The sequence below is a fragment of the Chamaea fasciata genome, unplaced genomic scaffold, assembly GCF_029207755.1.
Source record: "Chamaea fasciata isolate MVZ Bird 193981 ecotype frontalis unplaced genomic scaffold, bChaFas1.0.hap1 SCAF_1, whole genome shotgun sequence".
NCBI lineage: Eukaryota > Metazoa > Chordata > Aves > Passeriformes > Sylviidae > Chamaea > Chamaea fasciata.
In genome coordinates, this window is record NW_027094086.1 from 86,205,386 (window position 1) to 86,222,340 (window position 16,955).

At 42.7% G+C, this 16,955-nt stretch overlaps 1 long non-coding RNA gene across 1 annotated transcript; it reads right to left on the bottom strand.

Moving 5' to 3' along the window:
- Positions 1-4,420: 4,420 nt before the first annotated feature.
- LOC136284487 (uncharacterized) lies at positions 4,421-16,654 on the bottom strand. Its single transcript, XR_010719333.1, has 3 exons — positions 16,562-16,654; positions 16,365-16,478; positions 4,421-4,566 (listed from the first exon to the last, which is right to left on the bottom strand). It is a non-coding gene; the product is annotated as an uncharacterized lncRNA (long non-coding RNA).
- Between the last annotated feature and the right edge of the window lie 301 nt (positions 16,655-16,955).

Here is a 16,955-nt window from a genome sequence, read left to right on the forward strand (position 1 = left end):
GCATTCTTGCAAGGGCAAAGGAACTTTTCTGTTGCTGATGGCACAACAAGGGCATAAAAAAGGGTCTGAGTACCAGTAAGGACTGAGTCTACAGCTTTTTAAGGTCAGACTTGGTTCCTGACCTGTGGGGAAGCACTCATTTTTGCAGTTGCAGTTAAAATATGAGAAAACAAATTTTTAATAGGTGATGGTTGCTGTTCACAGCCCAGATCATTCAGGGAGGGGGTGGGGGGCAGAGCAAAAGACACAACTGAAGAACCTGAAGGTAGGGTTCCATTAGCCAAGGAGTACATTTAAGCATTAGTCTAAAAAGCTAACAGCCCTGACTGAGGGAGGGCAGGGGAGGATGGTTGGTTGTTTTTTTTTTTTTTTTTCTCTGAACTAAATAACAGAGTAGAAATCCTCAGTGACTTGCAGAAATCCCATCTGCTCCAATGGTAAAATCGAGATTCCCACCACTTACAGTGGCTGAGGGCAGGAACAGAACATAATGAGCAAGAAATAAGAACATTTTTGAGAATTTTTACCTCAAGCTGCCAGCATTTTGGTTGCTGTTTTGAGGGGTCCTTTATTGTTCTCATATGGCATAAGGTACCAAACATCAAATATGTTTAAAAGGACTAAAATTCAGACAAGCTCTACAGCTAAGGTTTACCACCCTTAATGTTCCTCCTTAAAGTGTCCCTGCAGTGCAGAAGGTGACTTTGTAAACACAGGGGTTTTGTGCGACACTCATTTTCCCTTTCACTTTCATGTCAGCCCCACTGCATTTGACACAGCTACACTTCTAGGTAACCCTCAGCATGGCCATAACAGTGTGGCTTAAAAAATCCAACCCGTAACTTTTTTTTTTTCCTCTGAAGTATTTTTACCATTTTTTAGATCATTTCAATAGCCCAAGATAATTCCTAATTCTATATCTAGCAGTTCAACTTCACTTATGTACAAAAGAGCAAGAATAGACTACAAACAGCCAGCCAAGCAGAGCAGAAGGCTAAAGAAACACATCTGGAACAAATGCTTCAGGAAAAAGAAGTCTCCTCTGGTAATGACATTAACCTGAACAGCCAAAGGGACATTTTGCCTAAGCCTCAGGTTGTGAGATTTCATTTAGTTTTCACTCACCACTCTCATCACCTGTTTTCAAAGTCACGTGTTTGAACCGAGTTACCTAATTCCACATCTGGGCTCACAAATAACTGGAATGAATGACAGAAGCACTAAACCTCGCCACATTTACAAAAGAACACAGAGGGTTAGATACAATAAAAGTTGTAATGATAGAATCTTAGCTGAAATATTCAAAAGTGAGTTGAGGTACTTAATGACCATCTTTATTTTCTGTAAGTGCAGAGCATTTGCCTTAAGCAAAGCAGGCTCTTTGGAGAGCATAAGTTGAGCAGTTGATATCACAGATGGTTTTTAACATGTTGGTCCATAGCCTGAAAAATGTGGTTTATATTTTTAAAACATGGCCGTATCTAATGAACTTGTTTAAATATTAGGCAGAATGCCAAACATGAGTTGGAAGTCATGGAAGAGAATATGACAGGATGCAGACACAGGAGCCCATGGTGGGAACATACTACAGGCCAACTCATACGTTTTAGGACAAAAGTTAGTATTGCCCCAAACCAGAGTTTTCATTTAGCCCATTAAAAAGATGCACAATGCTAACAAACTTCAGTGGTTGATCAAAAGCTGTGAGAAGGGGTGAACTTGCATCAGATTTAGGGGGTAACAGAATTTAGTTTTCAGTCCTGGTCTCTTACAAACAAATACATGTACAGTAAATATATATGCACTGTTACATATTCACTTTTCACAACTTGATCTTAAAGTAGGAGGATGCTTTAAAAAATGCATTAAGCTTGACAGCTGGAAAAAAATTAATAATAATAAGGCTGATCTAACATTTCAGAATAGAGAAGATTTTATTTCAACTTGAGAAAGATATGGAACTTCCACCATGGAAGATCAAGACCGTTAGTGCCAAGAAGTGGAAAAGCTGGTAGACAAAAGCAGAGTGTGTTTGAAATGTTGCTAGAGCATTAAAATGTTAACTGTAGTTGACCCACATGCTCAAGTCTAGAACTTTGAGTTGTGTTGCAAGAACAGCATACTTTGTTCCAAACAGGGCTTGGTGTTATTGCCCTGTGTGGACTGGTAAATTAGTCACACTGTTCCAGTATGAGAGTTCGACCAAAAAAAAAAAAAAATGTTCTTGCAAAACTGAGTTTTTTTGTCTTGTCACTTATGAAATCAGAAGCTTGCTCTCCCACCACTGTGAACTATGCCAGCCACATCACTCCTGAGGCTTCCATGGAGTTTTACCCTCGAGGTCACAGTGGTTTTTTGCTCTATTGTGGGGCAATGCATCCAGGTTTTCCTGCCGTACATTTAAGGCCAGAACACAGAAATGTGCTGTAGTAGCACATCACAAAAGAGTCACTCATTCCCTGGTTTAAGTACCAAAAGGTCTTTATCACAGGAGTTACGTCTACTAGGACCAAACACTGGCAAGCAGGTTATTACCTTATTCCCCTGCAAAGCAGAGAATGTGTTTAGTAGATTTGTCTCATCCCTCATCTGCTTGTCACAGAAGCTGAGCACAAGCTAGTACCTTTCAAATCTTCTGATGTTCAGACCGGAGATAAGAGGATCAGAAGCATGGCAGTCCAAATTCAGAGAGACAGAGCCTGAAAATGCATGCACACAGCCTTTACCTTAGGTGCACTCATTTCCAAAGCAAAATTTTCAATACTGCAGACACCAAACTCAAAACACACTTTGAAAACAATTCTAAATAGCAACATTACATCACTGCAGCTATTCCTGTGCTGTGAGATGCAAAAAAAAGAAATGATTCAGAAATATCACTATCAAACCTATTCATTAAAATGCCTTTTTCCTACCTCACCATGTTGTCCCACTTGGAACTCATAAAAGCAGTGAGGTTGACAGGATTAGGACATTGCCTTGGAACATGACTATTCCGTTTGAGCAAACACCATGCAGTGTTCCCTTTACCTCATGCACAGTTTCTTGGCATGTGTCTTAAGTATAAGTCAGCTGCTCTTCACATTAGTGTAGAGCAGGGGCAGAAGCATTGAAATGCAGCCATCCCATTTTCAGATTTCTGATCCATACAAGACTATCAAGACACAGGCTTTATATTGCTACTGAGGTCTGCTGATTTCATGTGCTACTGCAGCTGCATGTAGCCCACAGATGTTCTGAACCCATCAGCCCATGTAAAGGAGATGAGTTGCTCCTATTTGCCTTCAGTTTCAGCACCAAAGGAAACCATGGGTAGATGCTGAGGGTATCCCACCTGACTTCTAAGAAGGGTATCCAAAACAACACAAGTGACCAAGTCCACTAGCGGGCTTTCAGGATTTTTCACCAGCCTCGGGCCAGGTGGTATGACTAGGTACTGAAGTTCCATGGGTAACAGCAAATAGCCACTATGTGAAAATGAATTTCTCTTCTGGCAGGGCCAGAAGAAGCAGTGCTGACTCCTGGGAATGGCCGAAGCTCAGAAACTGCCCCTTACCAGAGGCGATGGCTGTGGGTGTGCTTTGGGACAGCAGCATACAGGCATGGAGTCAGCATTCCCTAAGCTACTGATTCACTCCTTACTACCAGTCTGGATTCAGTCTGAATAGGTGAGGAAGCCATACCATTCACCAGAGAACTGTGTCCAATTGGAAAATTGGGTCTTATCTGTTTATGACTTGGAATGTAGACGTTTCCCCTAGAAACCACCTTCTGGTGGTGGGCAGACACCTTGCTGCAGTCACCTGCATGAACTGATTCAAAATAGTGCATGGGTTCATTCCAGTGTCACTGTGATGCTTGGTCCCACAGTTTTAACAGGTCTTCAAGACACGACTTCTCTGCATATTTGTAACACGCACACTCCAGTTCCACATATCTGTTTTCTTTCAGTTGCCATCAAACAGCCCTTCTCCACACCTCCAAAAAAAATAAAAATAACAAAGCCAACCCCACTTATCTCAAATGGCAACTTCATGCAAGGTTTCAACCCAAGGTTATTTTTTTCTACCAGTTGTTTCTTTGAGAACAGATGGCGTTTGCAATGGTTGAGGACATATCCTATTTTTAAGTGTCATATGTTTTTACTCTTCTGCAGTGGACTCAGCGAGCAGAGGAAAATGCCACAAGAGATGGGCTTTTTGCATGATATACAAACCACACTGTCTCATGCCACTCAGGAAATTATCTCCTATTGCAAGTACCCAGCAGCCAGGGTGCCTGTATCCACCCTTCTGGTGCAACATTTCCTGCCAGTAATGGATAAGGAACAACCTGCATCCGGCAGTGCCAACTCAGCAGAGCACCCAAATATTAACACAACAAAACTGGCAGTGAGAGAGTTTAAACTTACATACCATGCCATGATCTCTAGTACACGGTGTCCCAGAGAACAGTCCCATCTTCCACTGCAAAATTCAGTATGATGAGAATACCTAATTTGTTGCTTGATTTTCTTTTTAGTATTTTCTTCTGAACAAATCGTATTTTGACAAGGTAGAAGCTCCCCTAGAACAGGAGAAGCAAATGAAAAAATGCAGTTAAGATCTGACATGCTATTTGGGTTTGTTGTTTCTTATACTGCAAATTTGTAGGATAAAGTCAGTCTGACTTTGCAAGTAACTGCAAGATCAGTCTCCCTCTATTTTGATGCATCTACACAAGAACCCACTCTTATAATGGAAAGCCACCTAAAAAAATCCGTGCTTAAGCTTTTAAAGCCTGCCAGAGAGATTAGACCATACTTTGGACTTTGCTAACTTGGCTAAACAGCTTCTGGGTCAAACCTGGCTTCTACCCAGCAGAGGAGAGTTCATATCAATTTGCAAAGGCCTGGGTGTACCTGAAGTTAGTATTTGAAAGCAGCCACACGAACAGGGAAAAAATGCTGCTGTGAATGCTTAAAAGGCATTTTAAGGATTTCAGCACAGCCACAGTGACTCATTCACGGAGGAAACACAAAAGTTGACATCTATAAACCTCTGCCAAAGGCCTCTGGGATGCCACGGGTACCTCGAGCACCTCCACTTTGGTTCATGCTCCTGAATAATTTCCATCTTGTTTCTCTGTCAGGCTGAGCACTGAAGCAGCAGCAGCTCCAAGGCGGCACTGCCTAAGGCATCTCTGGCTGCCTCCCTCTCTCACTGCCACCCCCTCGGGGCTCAGCAAGCCCTGCAAGGAGCTGCCAGGCAAAGGCTGGTGTCAGTGGCTTGAGGAAGTGATAGTCAATGGCACTGGGATGGATCCCCCTCAAAAAGACTGAAATTCAGGAGAAAGGAAAATTAAACCAATCCAGAATCAAACTTCTCACGTGAATTCAAGCATAAGGAGAATGAGGAAGGTGAACTTTCCACCTGCATGCTTCACACCAAGTCAGTGAGAGTTAGGGGTGGAGAGTCTCTTACTGTATTCAACTAGGATGCTGGAGAACAGGGTTCTCCTTTCTGATGAAACAGGAGCAGGATTTGACCTTTAGAGAATTTCTCACCCACAAACTATTTTGAAATAAAAAGCTAGAGGACTTTTGAGTCTCTCCTGGTTCCTCTTCTTCTAACAAATTGTGGGTGACTGTTCCCTGACTGCTGTGATACCAAGTTATTCTCACCCTCTTTGGCCCCACGAATACGCACTGTTTGCCAAAACCCCAAAGTGATCTTCTGCTCTGCTTTCCTGTCACATGGAACAATGAGAGATTTTTAGATGCCTACAACATTTGGAAAAACAGAATGGAAACATTTCTGAGAAATTTACTGTTTGCTTACTTCTGCATAGTTTTAAATCAACAACTTCTTGTAACAGAGAAGTCTCAGAAGGAAAAAAAACATAAGATGTATTCCTAGAAAAATGAAGCTGCTTTACCATAAATACCATAGGGCAAAAAATAATAAAACCTCTTGGGAACCCTTCCAGCCAACTTACAGAGTCCACTCCCTTAATGCCGAAGTTTAATGTCTCTGCCATTAGGCTGGGTCCTCAGAGTATGTCACAGTTAGCTTGAGTGAGCACATATGAGACTTGCTAGTAGGATAAATGTCCATCTAGTCTCACATACATCTATTTTCTTGCTATTTTCCTAAAGCACTTTAAAAGCCAGTCTTGCCAGATACTGATCTCCATACTAGAGCTATTTTGTAGCACATTGCTTTGAACTTATGAGGCTATTTGTCAAAGAAGGTGCTCAATAAAGTCAGTCTTAAGAAATCACATAACCGCAGAAAGAAAAATCTGAACAAAACTTCCCATTTCAGGCAAACTGCAGAAGCTAGTTCCCTTCCTTCTGAAAGACCAAGAGCATGTCCAAACCCCTCAGTTCAAAGACATAAAGTGTTGCAAATTCTATCCCCAAGACAGTCAGGAAATGCCTGTAAAAACCCTAATTCTTTCCCATGGATTGTATACTCCAGGATCCAATGCTCAGTTACACAGTGTTTTCCCCCAGTTTCCAGCCTCCTTCAGTTTATAGGATGAATTCAATTTTGGACACAAAGGGGTCAGATTAAAGCAAACTCTGGTCTGAGAGGGCTTACAATCACAGAAGCTGAGAGATGTGAGGTGCTTCCCTTTGATGATAAACCTGGAGATAAGATAACTATCCAAATGAAAGGTGTCATGGACTGCTTTCCTGCATACTCACACAGATCTGGAAGCTTCATAGGGTAAAGCAAGAGGCCCTCTTGTTGCCCTAAATCCTTTCCTGTTAGGTCATTAGGAGAGTGTGGCAGCAGAAAGGAAAAAACACCTATGTGCCAAGTCCTGTATATGGGAACCTCTGGAGCTGTGACCGAAGTCCACAGGGAAGTTATGGAACTGCTTCAGGTTTTGTGGAGAAACTTCTCCTGTTCAGGCCCAGAGGTTCTCACCCTAGAACTGAGTAGTGTATAGAGGGGCTGATACTCAAAAGTGCCCATGGTCAACATCAAAGAGGGGCGCAGCCAAAACAGCTGACCTGGAGAAGAGCTGTAATTCCAACAATAAATTTGACAGAGAGATGGAGCAGTTTCCCAAATTACCTTGAAAGGGTAGGCTTGTAGCAGTGGTAATTCTGTGCCACTCTGAAAAAAAATATTTTACCCATCTATGGGCTCAGCTTTTCTACATCACAGAGTTGCCCAAAACCCCTTCTAATCCAGCATCCTCAATGTTTCATTTCCAGGTGTCCATTTTGGGACATGTGGTACATAGATAACATAGGAATTCCCACCTCCCACTGAAGGTCAGTGTGAACTGTGCTTTTAGTGTGAATGTAAGAAGAGAAAAAACATGTAAGTACCTTGGTCCCCCATATCCCAGATACAGAATCAAAGACCAGTGGGCACATCAGGCAATAACAGCTGTAACATCTGCATCTCAGTGGCTCACGTAGGAGGACACCACACATCCATGGAGAGCTAGCTGTGGGCAGAAATCCACTTGCATCCATAAACAGCTTACAAACTATGATCAGAGCACTTCCAGTCCCCTGAGGAAGGCCTGTATTCAGTGCAGGGTTCAGAGGATGTGTATGAAGTAATATGAAGGAGAATAAAAGGAAATGAAAAAGCACAATCGACCTGGACTGAGAAGTCCGAAGAGAGAAAATACAGTGTGACCACCTACATGAAGACTGGTTTAATTCAAACACACACACAGAGCAGAGGAGGAGGATGGCGGGACAAATCAGGGGTTTGGACAACTGAATTTAAACCAGGCACATCTAAACATTTAGCATTTGGTCTTAAGAAGACATATAAACATACATATACCTATACTGAAAACTGATTCAGACAACTCCTACCACTATCAAATAAAAAAAATATATTTACATTTTCTCAAATTTTCAGCCAGGGCTACTCTAACTTAAGCTCCTTTCCCCTGTGGACATAACTCATATGTGGTATACTTAAACAGCCCTAGGCAGTGAATTAAAAACACTGTTTTATTTACAATTCTGTGGCAAATGATTCACTGTAGATATACGTCAACCTTTCCATTAAATATTCATCATTTGGTGGTTTGCTCCTGCTGCCATAAGGCAATGCCGTGGCAGTACCAGGACTTAGATAACAGCAACAACTGCCTTAGGATTACTTAGAGTATCCACCCCTGCAATAATGCAGCCTATTTAGCAAGAACATACATTTTGACCTAAAGTGCATCATCAGGTATTGAAGCCTCTGTGATGCTACAGTCATCTGGTTCACTCCTTGGATTGGTCAAGTTCAGTGGGTGGATGGGCAGAGGTCAGTTGTATGAGGTTCAAAAAGGTGAAATGCCCATTCCTGCCTGTGGGTCACAACAACCCCACACCATGCTATAGGCTTGGGGAATAGTGGCTGGAAAGGTGCGCAGTGGAAAAGGACCTGGGGGTGCTGCTTAACAGAAGGTCAACAAGAAGGCCAGTCCTGGCTTCCTGGCCTATGTGGCCAGGAAAGGACCAGGAAATAGTGTGGCCAGCAGGACCAGGGTAGTGATCATCCCTCTGTACTCAGCACTGGTGAGGCCACACCTCAGGTCTTGCATTCAGTTTTGGGGCCCTCACTACAAGAAAGACATTGAGGTGCTGGAGCATGTCCAGAGATAAACCCAAAAAGTTTGTAGATAATAACATATACTGCCTCACTCACTACTGAAGTATCAGTAAATGCACACACATTTTATACAGTAACAATGGGATATACTGCTTTTGTCCTGAACATGGAGCTAACCATATAGCTGGAAAGCCTAGAAATATTTCTGCCTAGTTTCAGATAGTCTACATAGATATATTTTTCCAAAGAATCTCACTTTTCTTTTCTTTTCTTTCCCTGTTGGTCTTGCTCAGTCATACACAAAAGTAAGGAGTTTTATTTCAGTTGAAAACTGAACAAGATCTTATTTCAGGCATTTAAATACAAGTGACTAGAAGCAGTTGCCTCTGAAATCTCACCACAAACAGCCATAGCGCTCAAATGACCTGGATTTTTCTCTTAGCTGATTTTATATCACATACATGGCTTATCACACTAATGTGTCTTCCTGAGCTGTTGGGACACGTTACGAGAGGTCATGTGTTCAGCAGCCACACATCAGCTGACTGATGAGAGCTCTCTGGGTCAGCCACACTGAACTAGCAATTTCCAGCTGTACAGAAATATCTGTTAAAAAAGATGCATAAGATGGATAAGGTCCATGCTGGCTTTAATACTGGCTTTTAGAACAACAAAAGAGAAACTTTAACAACTACTAAAAGAAATTCACATATAACTCTGTATAGGCCAATCTCTGGTACCCTGCCACCACTTTTTGTCAGTGTTAGATGACTGTTATGATATTATTTTGTGGAATCTGGGTTTAAAATGGTCAACATATTTCCCCATACAAATAATTCTATGAATATGTAAAAAAGGGGAATGAAGTGGTTAGAAATATCTCCACCTAAGCAAGCACTGTTTGGGATGTTTGTTCCAAGCCAGTCACACTGCCCTGTGCTCCTGCTTTCAGAAGTAATGGTATCCACCCTACAGCCAACTGCAAAATGATTTCTGGCTTTCAAACTCTCAAAGGAAATACTTTCCATTCTGTTCCTGAAACCAGTCAATACTGCAGTACACACAAATGCTTCTAGGACAACTTCATGAAGAGCATGTGTAGGCACTGGGTGAGGGTTACCAGAAAATGACCCCTTTCCAGCTGGAACATAACATTTTTTGCCTGGAAAACTGTTTAGTTCTCTGCTGAGGATGCTGCTAGGACTGTATTTCTGCTTCAGTAAGAATCCTTAGTGAAGAAAGAAGTCATGAAATGAAATGCTGAATGTTGAACACATCTTTTAAAAAGCCACTCTGAACTGAAGTGTGTGTTGTGCAGAGGATTCTGTATCCAGAGGTTTCCCGAACTCTACTTTGCTGTGCAGTTCCAGTATTGTGGAATATCATGAAAGACACAATCATTTCGTAAAGGGAAGCCAAATAGTTAATAATCGAGATTTATCTGCATGGACAAAGAGGGTCAAAGCAAAAAGGAGCCTGTCAGCCACAAACAACACCGACCCCAGAACATCAGGTTCATGTCTCTGGGGGCCTGAACTTTTAATGAAGTCATTTTTTTTTTCCTCATAACAAAAATTCTATGTACTGTAATAAAATCCACTTTACTTTTACTTTGAAATGTGCCAAAAATGTTAAACATCCTCTTCTGGAAAATGTAACCACCCTGTGTTCACTGCAGAGCTGTCAGATCTCCAAACTCCATCATCACTTGCCATCATGGGAACACCAAGGACCCAATCAAAATCCAGCTGAGGGAACAGAGGAGGATGGGAAGCCAGGCTGCACCACAGACTAATAGCAGAGACATAGCAGTGGCTCTGCCCTTGCTCACACAGGGTACAAATCTTTCAGGATTTGAAAAAGCCACCACAGTTTGTTCATGTTCACCCGGGAAAAGCATGCCCTTAAACCATGATACAGCTCATGACAGGCAGCTCCTGCTGTCAGAAGGGAACGCGCCAGGCAGGGGCAGTGATCGCTGAAAGCAGCTGGCCCCAATCTGCACACACTCACCCTGATCCCTGCCCTGGCACCGGCAGCAAACCTGATTTCCCCAGGCACTGGCAGAGGCAGAGCAAGCGATGAAGACATGACCATTTTGCTGTGCCCTTGGCAGGCTGCTGCTGCCCAAGGCAACAGCCCCATCACCTATGCTCCCAGCTGGCCCTGTTTCGAAGTCCGATCTCTGTTATGTCTTCAAATGACTCTATCAACACCTCAAAATAAGTCATTTGGGCCCCACCCAAGGTTTGGAGAGATTTTAACAGTTGCCTTGACTCATGGATCTGCAGACTAAATGCAAGTATCATCCAGGAACATTAAATCCCACACACAATTGTGACAACTTTGATATTATTGCTTAGAACAGTGCCCACTTGAGTCATGCTTTAATTCTGTCATTAGTATTTTCATGGAAAAAGGCATATTTCCCCCAGCCCTGTTTCACAGAGTGCAAAGCACACAGGAAGGATTCATCGCACATAAAAATAAATTGCTATTTGCATGTCAGAAAATGGCTGTGGAAAACAGAAATACTTCAATTACTCAGAGCAGAAAATAAACAAAAGTGAAATTTTCCCAATATTTAAAAATAAATGGGTTATCTGCAAGTGATAGCTTCATTTCCCCCCTCACAAAACAATTGCCATGTCCTTTTCCTGTATGGAGTATAACTATCAAGTCTGACACACTGATTTGATTACTGTGAGAATGTGCAAAGCAATGAGCTTTTACAGCCAAAGAGCCTTGAATTCAATCTAACCTGTAGAGAGATACTCCACCGTGTCTTTGAAAACTTGCCCAAAAATATTTTTTTTTAAAAAAGGAGAAAAATAGTCTTTCACACTTTGTTTTGAGAGAAAAAGAGATGTTTTCCCCTTTTAATGAGCGACCTGAAGATGTCAGCTCCTCTCTTATACATTATCATGCCATCAGAACACAAGATCAGGGCAATTATCCTGGTAAATGTGACTAAATGCAATCTAAGACACCACAGTGAGAAAGAAGCCCATAAATCTCACTGATAAATTATTTACATAGCTTTTGCAGCCAGATGTGCCTGTTAGGTGAGGATGAGATTGCTGCTCTGTAGCCTGTGTGCTCAGTTTGGGAACATGGGTCAGTGTCTTGGCCTGTCTTCTCCACCACTTTTTCCCATATAAAGTGGGAGGAATAGTCCATCCTCCACCTATCGATGTTCCAGTGCAATTATTTCCCCCATTGAATGAATAGGGTCCAGCCTTGACTTGACCACCATCGGGAGGAGCAGCAGCCTCCCCCACTTCCCAGACAGAATAAGCTCACTGTGGATTTAGCTCATTCTTTCTTATTCTGGCAGATTTTAATGAAGATGGGAAAAAATAGTGACCACAGATAATGAAAATGGTGTTTTGCACCGAAAGTGAGTTCGATATTAGTTTGATAGAGGGATAAAACAGTAGACTCTGGATGGTGGAGTTTTCTGCTTCACCATCTATTTTTCTTAAGATAACAAACAGCTAGCCAAGAGCTCATTAATGGATAGTGACAAGTAGTTTCCTGTGGTCTTAAAACAAAGCATCAGTTAGAGAGAGTGTTTTCAGTTCTAGAGGCCAAAACCGGTTCAATACCGTTCAGCTGGTAGCATGTTTTTTGGGTGATGAGAAAATAAAGATATGGGAAAAACCAAAACAAACAAACAAACAAACAAAACCCAAAAAACCAACCAAACAAAAGAAAACCCCACTAGATAAAGAGAAACTATTGTGCTTTCTTCCCACCAGTGTGCTGCAAAATAGCCCAGACATTCAGTGTCCCTGTAAAACAAATGGCCCTTTGAAGAGTTCTAGCCTCATATCTGACCTGATCATCTTTGTTTGGCAGGTCAGTAAAGGCTCAGGTCCCATAGATCAAAGCATAGACGAGCAAGAAGGCCAGGCCATAGCTTTAATGGACACTGCCAAGAAGGTTCATTCTTATCACCTTTTCTTTCCATTTCAACCCTTCTGCACTGACAAGTCAAGACAGAGGAGATTTCAAACCACTTACAAAAAATCATTTATGAAAGGTAGGAATTTCCCCCCCCCCCCCCCAGAGGGGCAAAGAACACCCCAGACTCCTAAACAAGCCCATTTCTCCCTTCACTTGAAATGATCCTAGTGAAAAAGTAGACATTGTGCTGGCAAATGTTATAAGGCTGGTTCCTCACTGTAATAGACAGAAAGGGGAACTGGTTGCACCACTGGAACATGCAAAATAACAGCAATCTAAAACTGTATCCCAGAACAGAACATTGGATTTTAGGGGCTATTAATCTGAAGAAAACCAAGAAATCTTCCTAGATGCCCTTGCAGAAAGATTTTATGGTCTCAGATAAAACAGAGTTACTGTATTAAAGTAACTATTGAGCTGTGGGCACAGAGTGGGCCCCCACAGTCTGGCTGTACAAACACATCTACATTACTCAGTAGATGTGAGGTTTGGAAAACTTGGTTGTAGAAAGCACGAAGTCATACCCAAGCATGCCCTGCCATTACAAGCTCCATGAAACATTTCCAGTACAAGAACTAGTTCTGATTTGCTTTTCACAAGCAGATTGCAGCACGTTATAGAGATGGTCTGAGAGGCCTCTGTGTTAAGCATTAGCTACTGTCACACAGCACATCTGGTTTTGTGGATCTCCTGTAGCCAGTGTTAGAGCACCCAAGACCCAGGGCCTCAGACATTTCCAAAGTTCCATGGGGGTTGTATGCAAAGGTCCAGTTCAGGATCAATCTCTAGTCCCTCATCCCCTACATCACCAACAGAGACACACGTGTACAATGGGGGAGCAGTACAACTGTATCCAAACTAAAATAAAGAGGGTTCAACACACACAAAAGACCCCCCAGCATAAGCAAGAAAGCTTTCTCTGGAACAAATGTAATGTAGACATATCCTTTTTAAGCATGCTACATCCAGCTCCAGCAGGACAAGGGCTACCAGCCCCTTGTGCCCACTCAGAGTGCTCAGAGACAAAAGTCTTGCCCTTGTTGCTCACAGCCAAGCACCAGACAACCACTATGGACTGCTATGCTAGCACAAAATAGTCAGTGCACACACAGCCACAGCTGCTGGGCTGAGTTGTGTGCAAGGCAGCTCATTGTTCACAAAAGCTTTCTCTGTCTCCACAATGCAACAGCAGTGTCTGATTTTGTCTTCGCATGTGTACGCTTGTTGAACTTACAGAGAATGTGAAAACAAGAAACACAGTAAAAGGTGGCTTTCTGTAAGCGGAAAGCTCTCCCCAGAATCCTGACTTCTCATGACAACAGAGGCGATTGTTTGCTTCTGCTGTTGTATTTCCACTGCATCCTCATATGATTCCACCCCCCCTCCATCCCAGCTCTGTGGTCATGCCATGACCAATAAAATAAGGCCTGTCAAGCCATTTCAGGCTCAGACTATCCTTATTATTCACCCCTGCGGATATTGTGCCTTTTAGATAGACGGGTGGTTTCACAGGAACTGCATGGGTTATCTTGCTATAGTGTAACCACAGTGCCAACCACAAAGAAAATATTTCCGCCCACATGAATATTTAATACAAGCGTTTTCTGCATGTAGAAGGAAGGATAGCAGGGACCCCTGTGAGAGTATCCTGAATCATACCAACTACAGCAGAACCACTTCACTCCAGTAATATTATCCATAGCTGATATCTCTCAGAGGCAAGACTTATCAATATAAGTTTTATAACCTCATTCAGGGTGAGTTTACTGAAATCAGAAATGAAACATAAGGACTCCTATTAGCGTGACCTCTCCACATCTTGGGTCAGATACCAGTGGAAAAAAATGCTCTCCCTTTTCAGTCATAAATTATGTGCTTAATTATCCAAATGTCAAACTGTGCTTGCAAATAACTAGGAAGGTCAGATCAGAGTGAGAAAGACCTTTGAAAGCTAGTTTCAGGAGCCAGTCCTTTCCACAGCAGACGTGAGTACCTTACAGTTGGAACTCACTGACACTTCTTGAAAGTTGCTCCTACAAGGGCCATAAGTATGGAAAGAATTCTTCTTCCTGCCTGGAAATGTTAAGGGGCCTGGGATACCAGGGTCTGTTCCATGCGCTTGCAGGTAGACAGGATTTCAGTTTCAGCAGCCTCCTATGTGAGCATGTAACATATGGAGCAGGAGGTAATCAACTGTCTCTCATTGTGGAGAACCATTTGGACTCCTCATGACTAACTACCTTTCACACTCAGGACAATCTCAAGGGGAATAAATCCAACAGAGTGTGGAACAGAGGATGAGTTAAGGCACTGGGTATTTTCTTTGAAGCATTAGTCACAGTAGGAAACTAATAAGTCAATACTGGATTGCAAAGGGCTCTACGCAGGGATCATGGGCCAAATTATCCTGGCTATAAGAAGAGACTTATTGAATGAAATTCTTAATGGAAGTATTAGAGTTTAAGGGAGACTCACCCTTAATAATGGTCTTTGTTGGGTGTTTTTAAGTAACTGTAAACAGGCCAGGCCCATCTTCACAAATTCAAAAGAATGCAGCAGACCTCAGCACGATTTGGATGGATGCCAAGGTGCTTATAGAAAACATGAGTCTTCAATACACTAACACACACATTCCCTGACTTCTTGTCCTATTGGCATGATGTGCCTGGACGCAAATCAGATGGAAGCCACTGGTGAGATGCATGGCCTTGGCAGTAGGCAGACAGCCATGGCCACCACCCTGCCATAAGACCAGGGAATCCGGACTGCTCCATACACAGGCACACAGCACAGCTGAACAGAGGAGCATCCCAGTGGGGCAGGGATCAGATGCACTGTCTGGCAGGGCTGCCAAAAATGCCCCAGATCTTCCACACATAGATTGCACATTTGTTTTGCCAGGTATGCCAGACCTAAGCAAACACTGAAGCCCATCAGGTAGTAAGAGGAGGGCTACAATACAAAGCTTCCAAGCCCTGATATCACTGGAAGATGCCAGCTTCCTCGCCTGGGTAAAATCAAGCCAACAGCAAACTGCTTTGCGTCTCCAAAAAACACAGATGCAATTGCTTTTCCACCCAATGTTGTTCTTACTCTCTTTTCTCATCGTGGGGAGGCAGCACTCCTGGTTTTTATTCCATCTTCATGAGCTGCTTCTGCTCTCTCCCAAAGTGGGTCACTGCATAATGTTCTCTACATCTCAAATCATCCACAAATGTTCTGTATAATTCTCCTATTCTCTCCAGGCTGTTTTTTGCCCCACTGAACTCAAAACCCATCCTTTTGATAGCAAGAGTAGCAGCAGTCCCCAGATGTGGCAGCCCCTTGGCATTCATAAAGAAGTGGCCCTTGAGCTCTGCATGCCACCACACAGAGGTGCAGAGGCTGCTTCTGCAGAGCTGAATTGGCACCCTGAACAGGACTGTGCCTGCACCATTTCTCCTCCAGCATCAGCTCGACTTATCTTCACACAGAAAGAGCAAATGAGGTCTCGGTGAACCCAAATCAAACATCCCATTCCCCAGGGGCTTTAAGGGACCATATGATTGACTGAAGGGATTTCATTGTGGCTGAAAGGAAGAATAACATCCCTTCACCAAGGAAAAGGCACTACCTTCAACCATTTCATGTGTAAATAGTTGCTGCCTGTGCTTTCACCAAACCTCCAAGCTCATTAGAGCTTAAATGCTAACTCATGAGAAAAGCCCAGAACATAGAAACATGGCAAAGAGACATCGCAGCTTTAATCCTTCCTAGGATTAGGTTGTTTCAATTTGACGAGATAGAAGGAAAAATAAAGGATACACATGAAAAGAAACCTGGTTTTTTCACCTCAGCAGTTCCATAAGTGTCTTTTCTTGTACTATTTTCTTCTCTTTCTTTTTTTAACATTTCTAGGGATCTCAGGTGAGTCAAAACGTCCTTTACTCTCACGCACAAGAGGAGCTGGAAAACATGTCACAGAAGTTACATCTTTGAAGAGCCAGGCATAAAAACCAGATTCTGCTGTAGCATTAAACATAAATTACCCAGCATAAACCTTGAGCTTTCACCTAGTGCTGGCACCTTGCTTTTCTTGTCTCCAAACCTGCAAGCACTGCTTGGATATGCTTTGTGCACCCCTGTCATCCATTCTCCAGGAAAAGAAAAAAAACCTCAGGGCAGAAAGGTTCATTTAACAAATGAACAGAGAGAAGGAACTGGGTGAGAAATGCTGGTGTCAGATATGGGCAAATGAGAAGCCAAAAGAAGCCAAAAGGGAAGTATTGTGCAAAGTGCTTTGAGTGGCTGGGAGTGGTCAAAGAAAGTTGTGCAAGACTAAAAAGCAGGAAGAAACATGTCCATGTATTGGGAGAGGAAACAGATGATCGCCAAAGACACAAACATTTGTCAAATAGAACAGCTTGAACTCCTCAATATTTT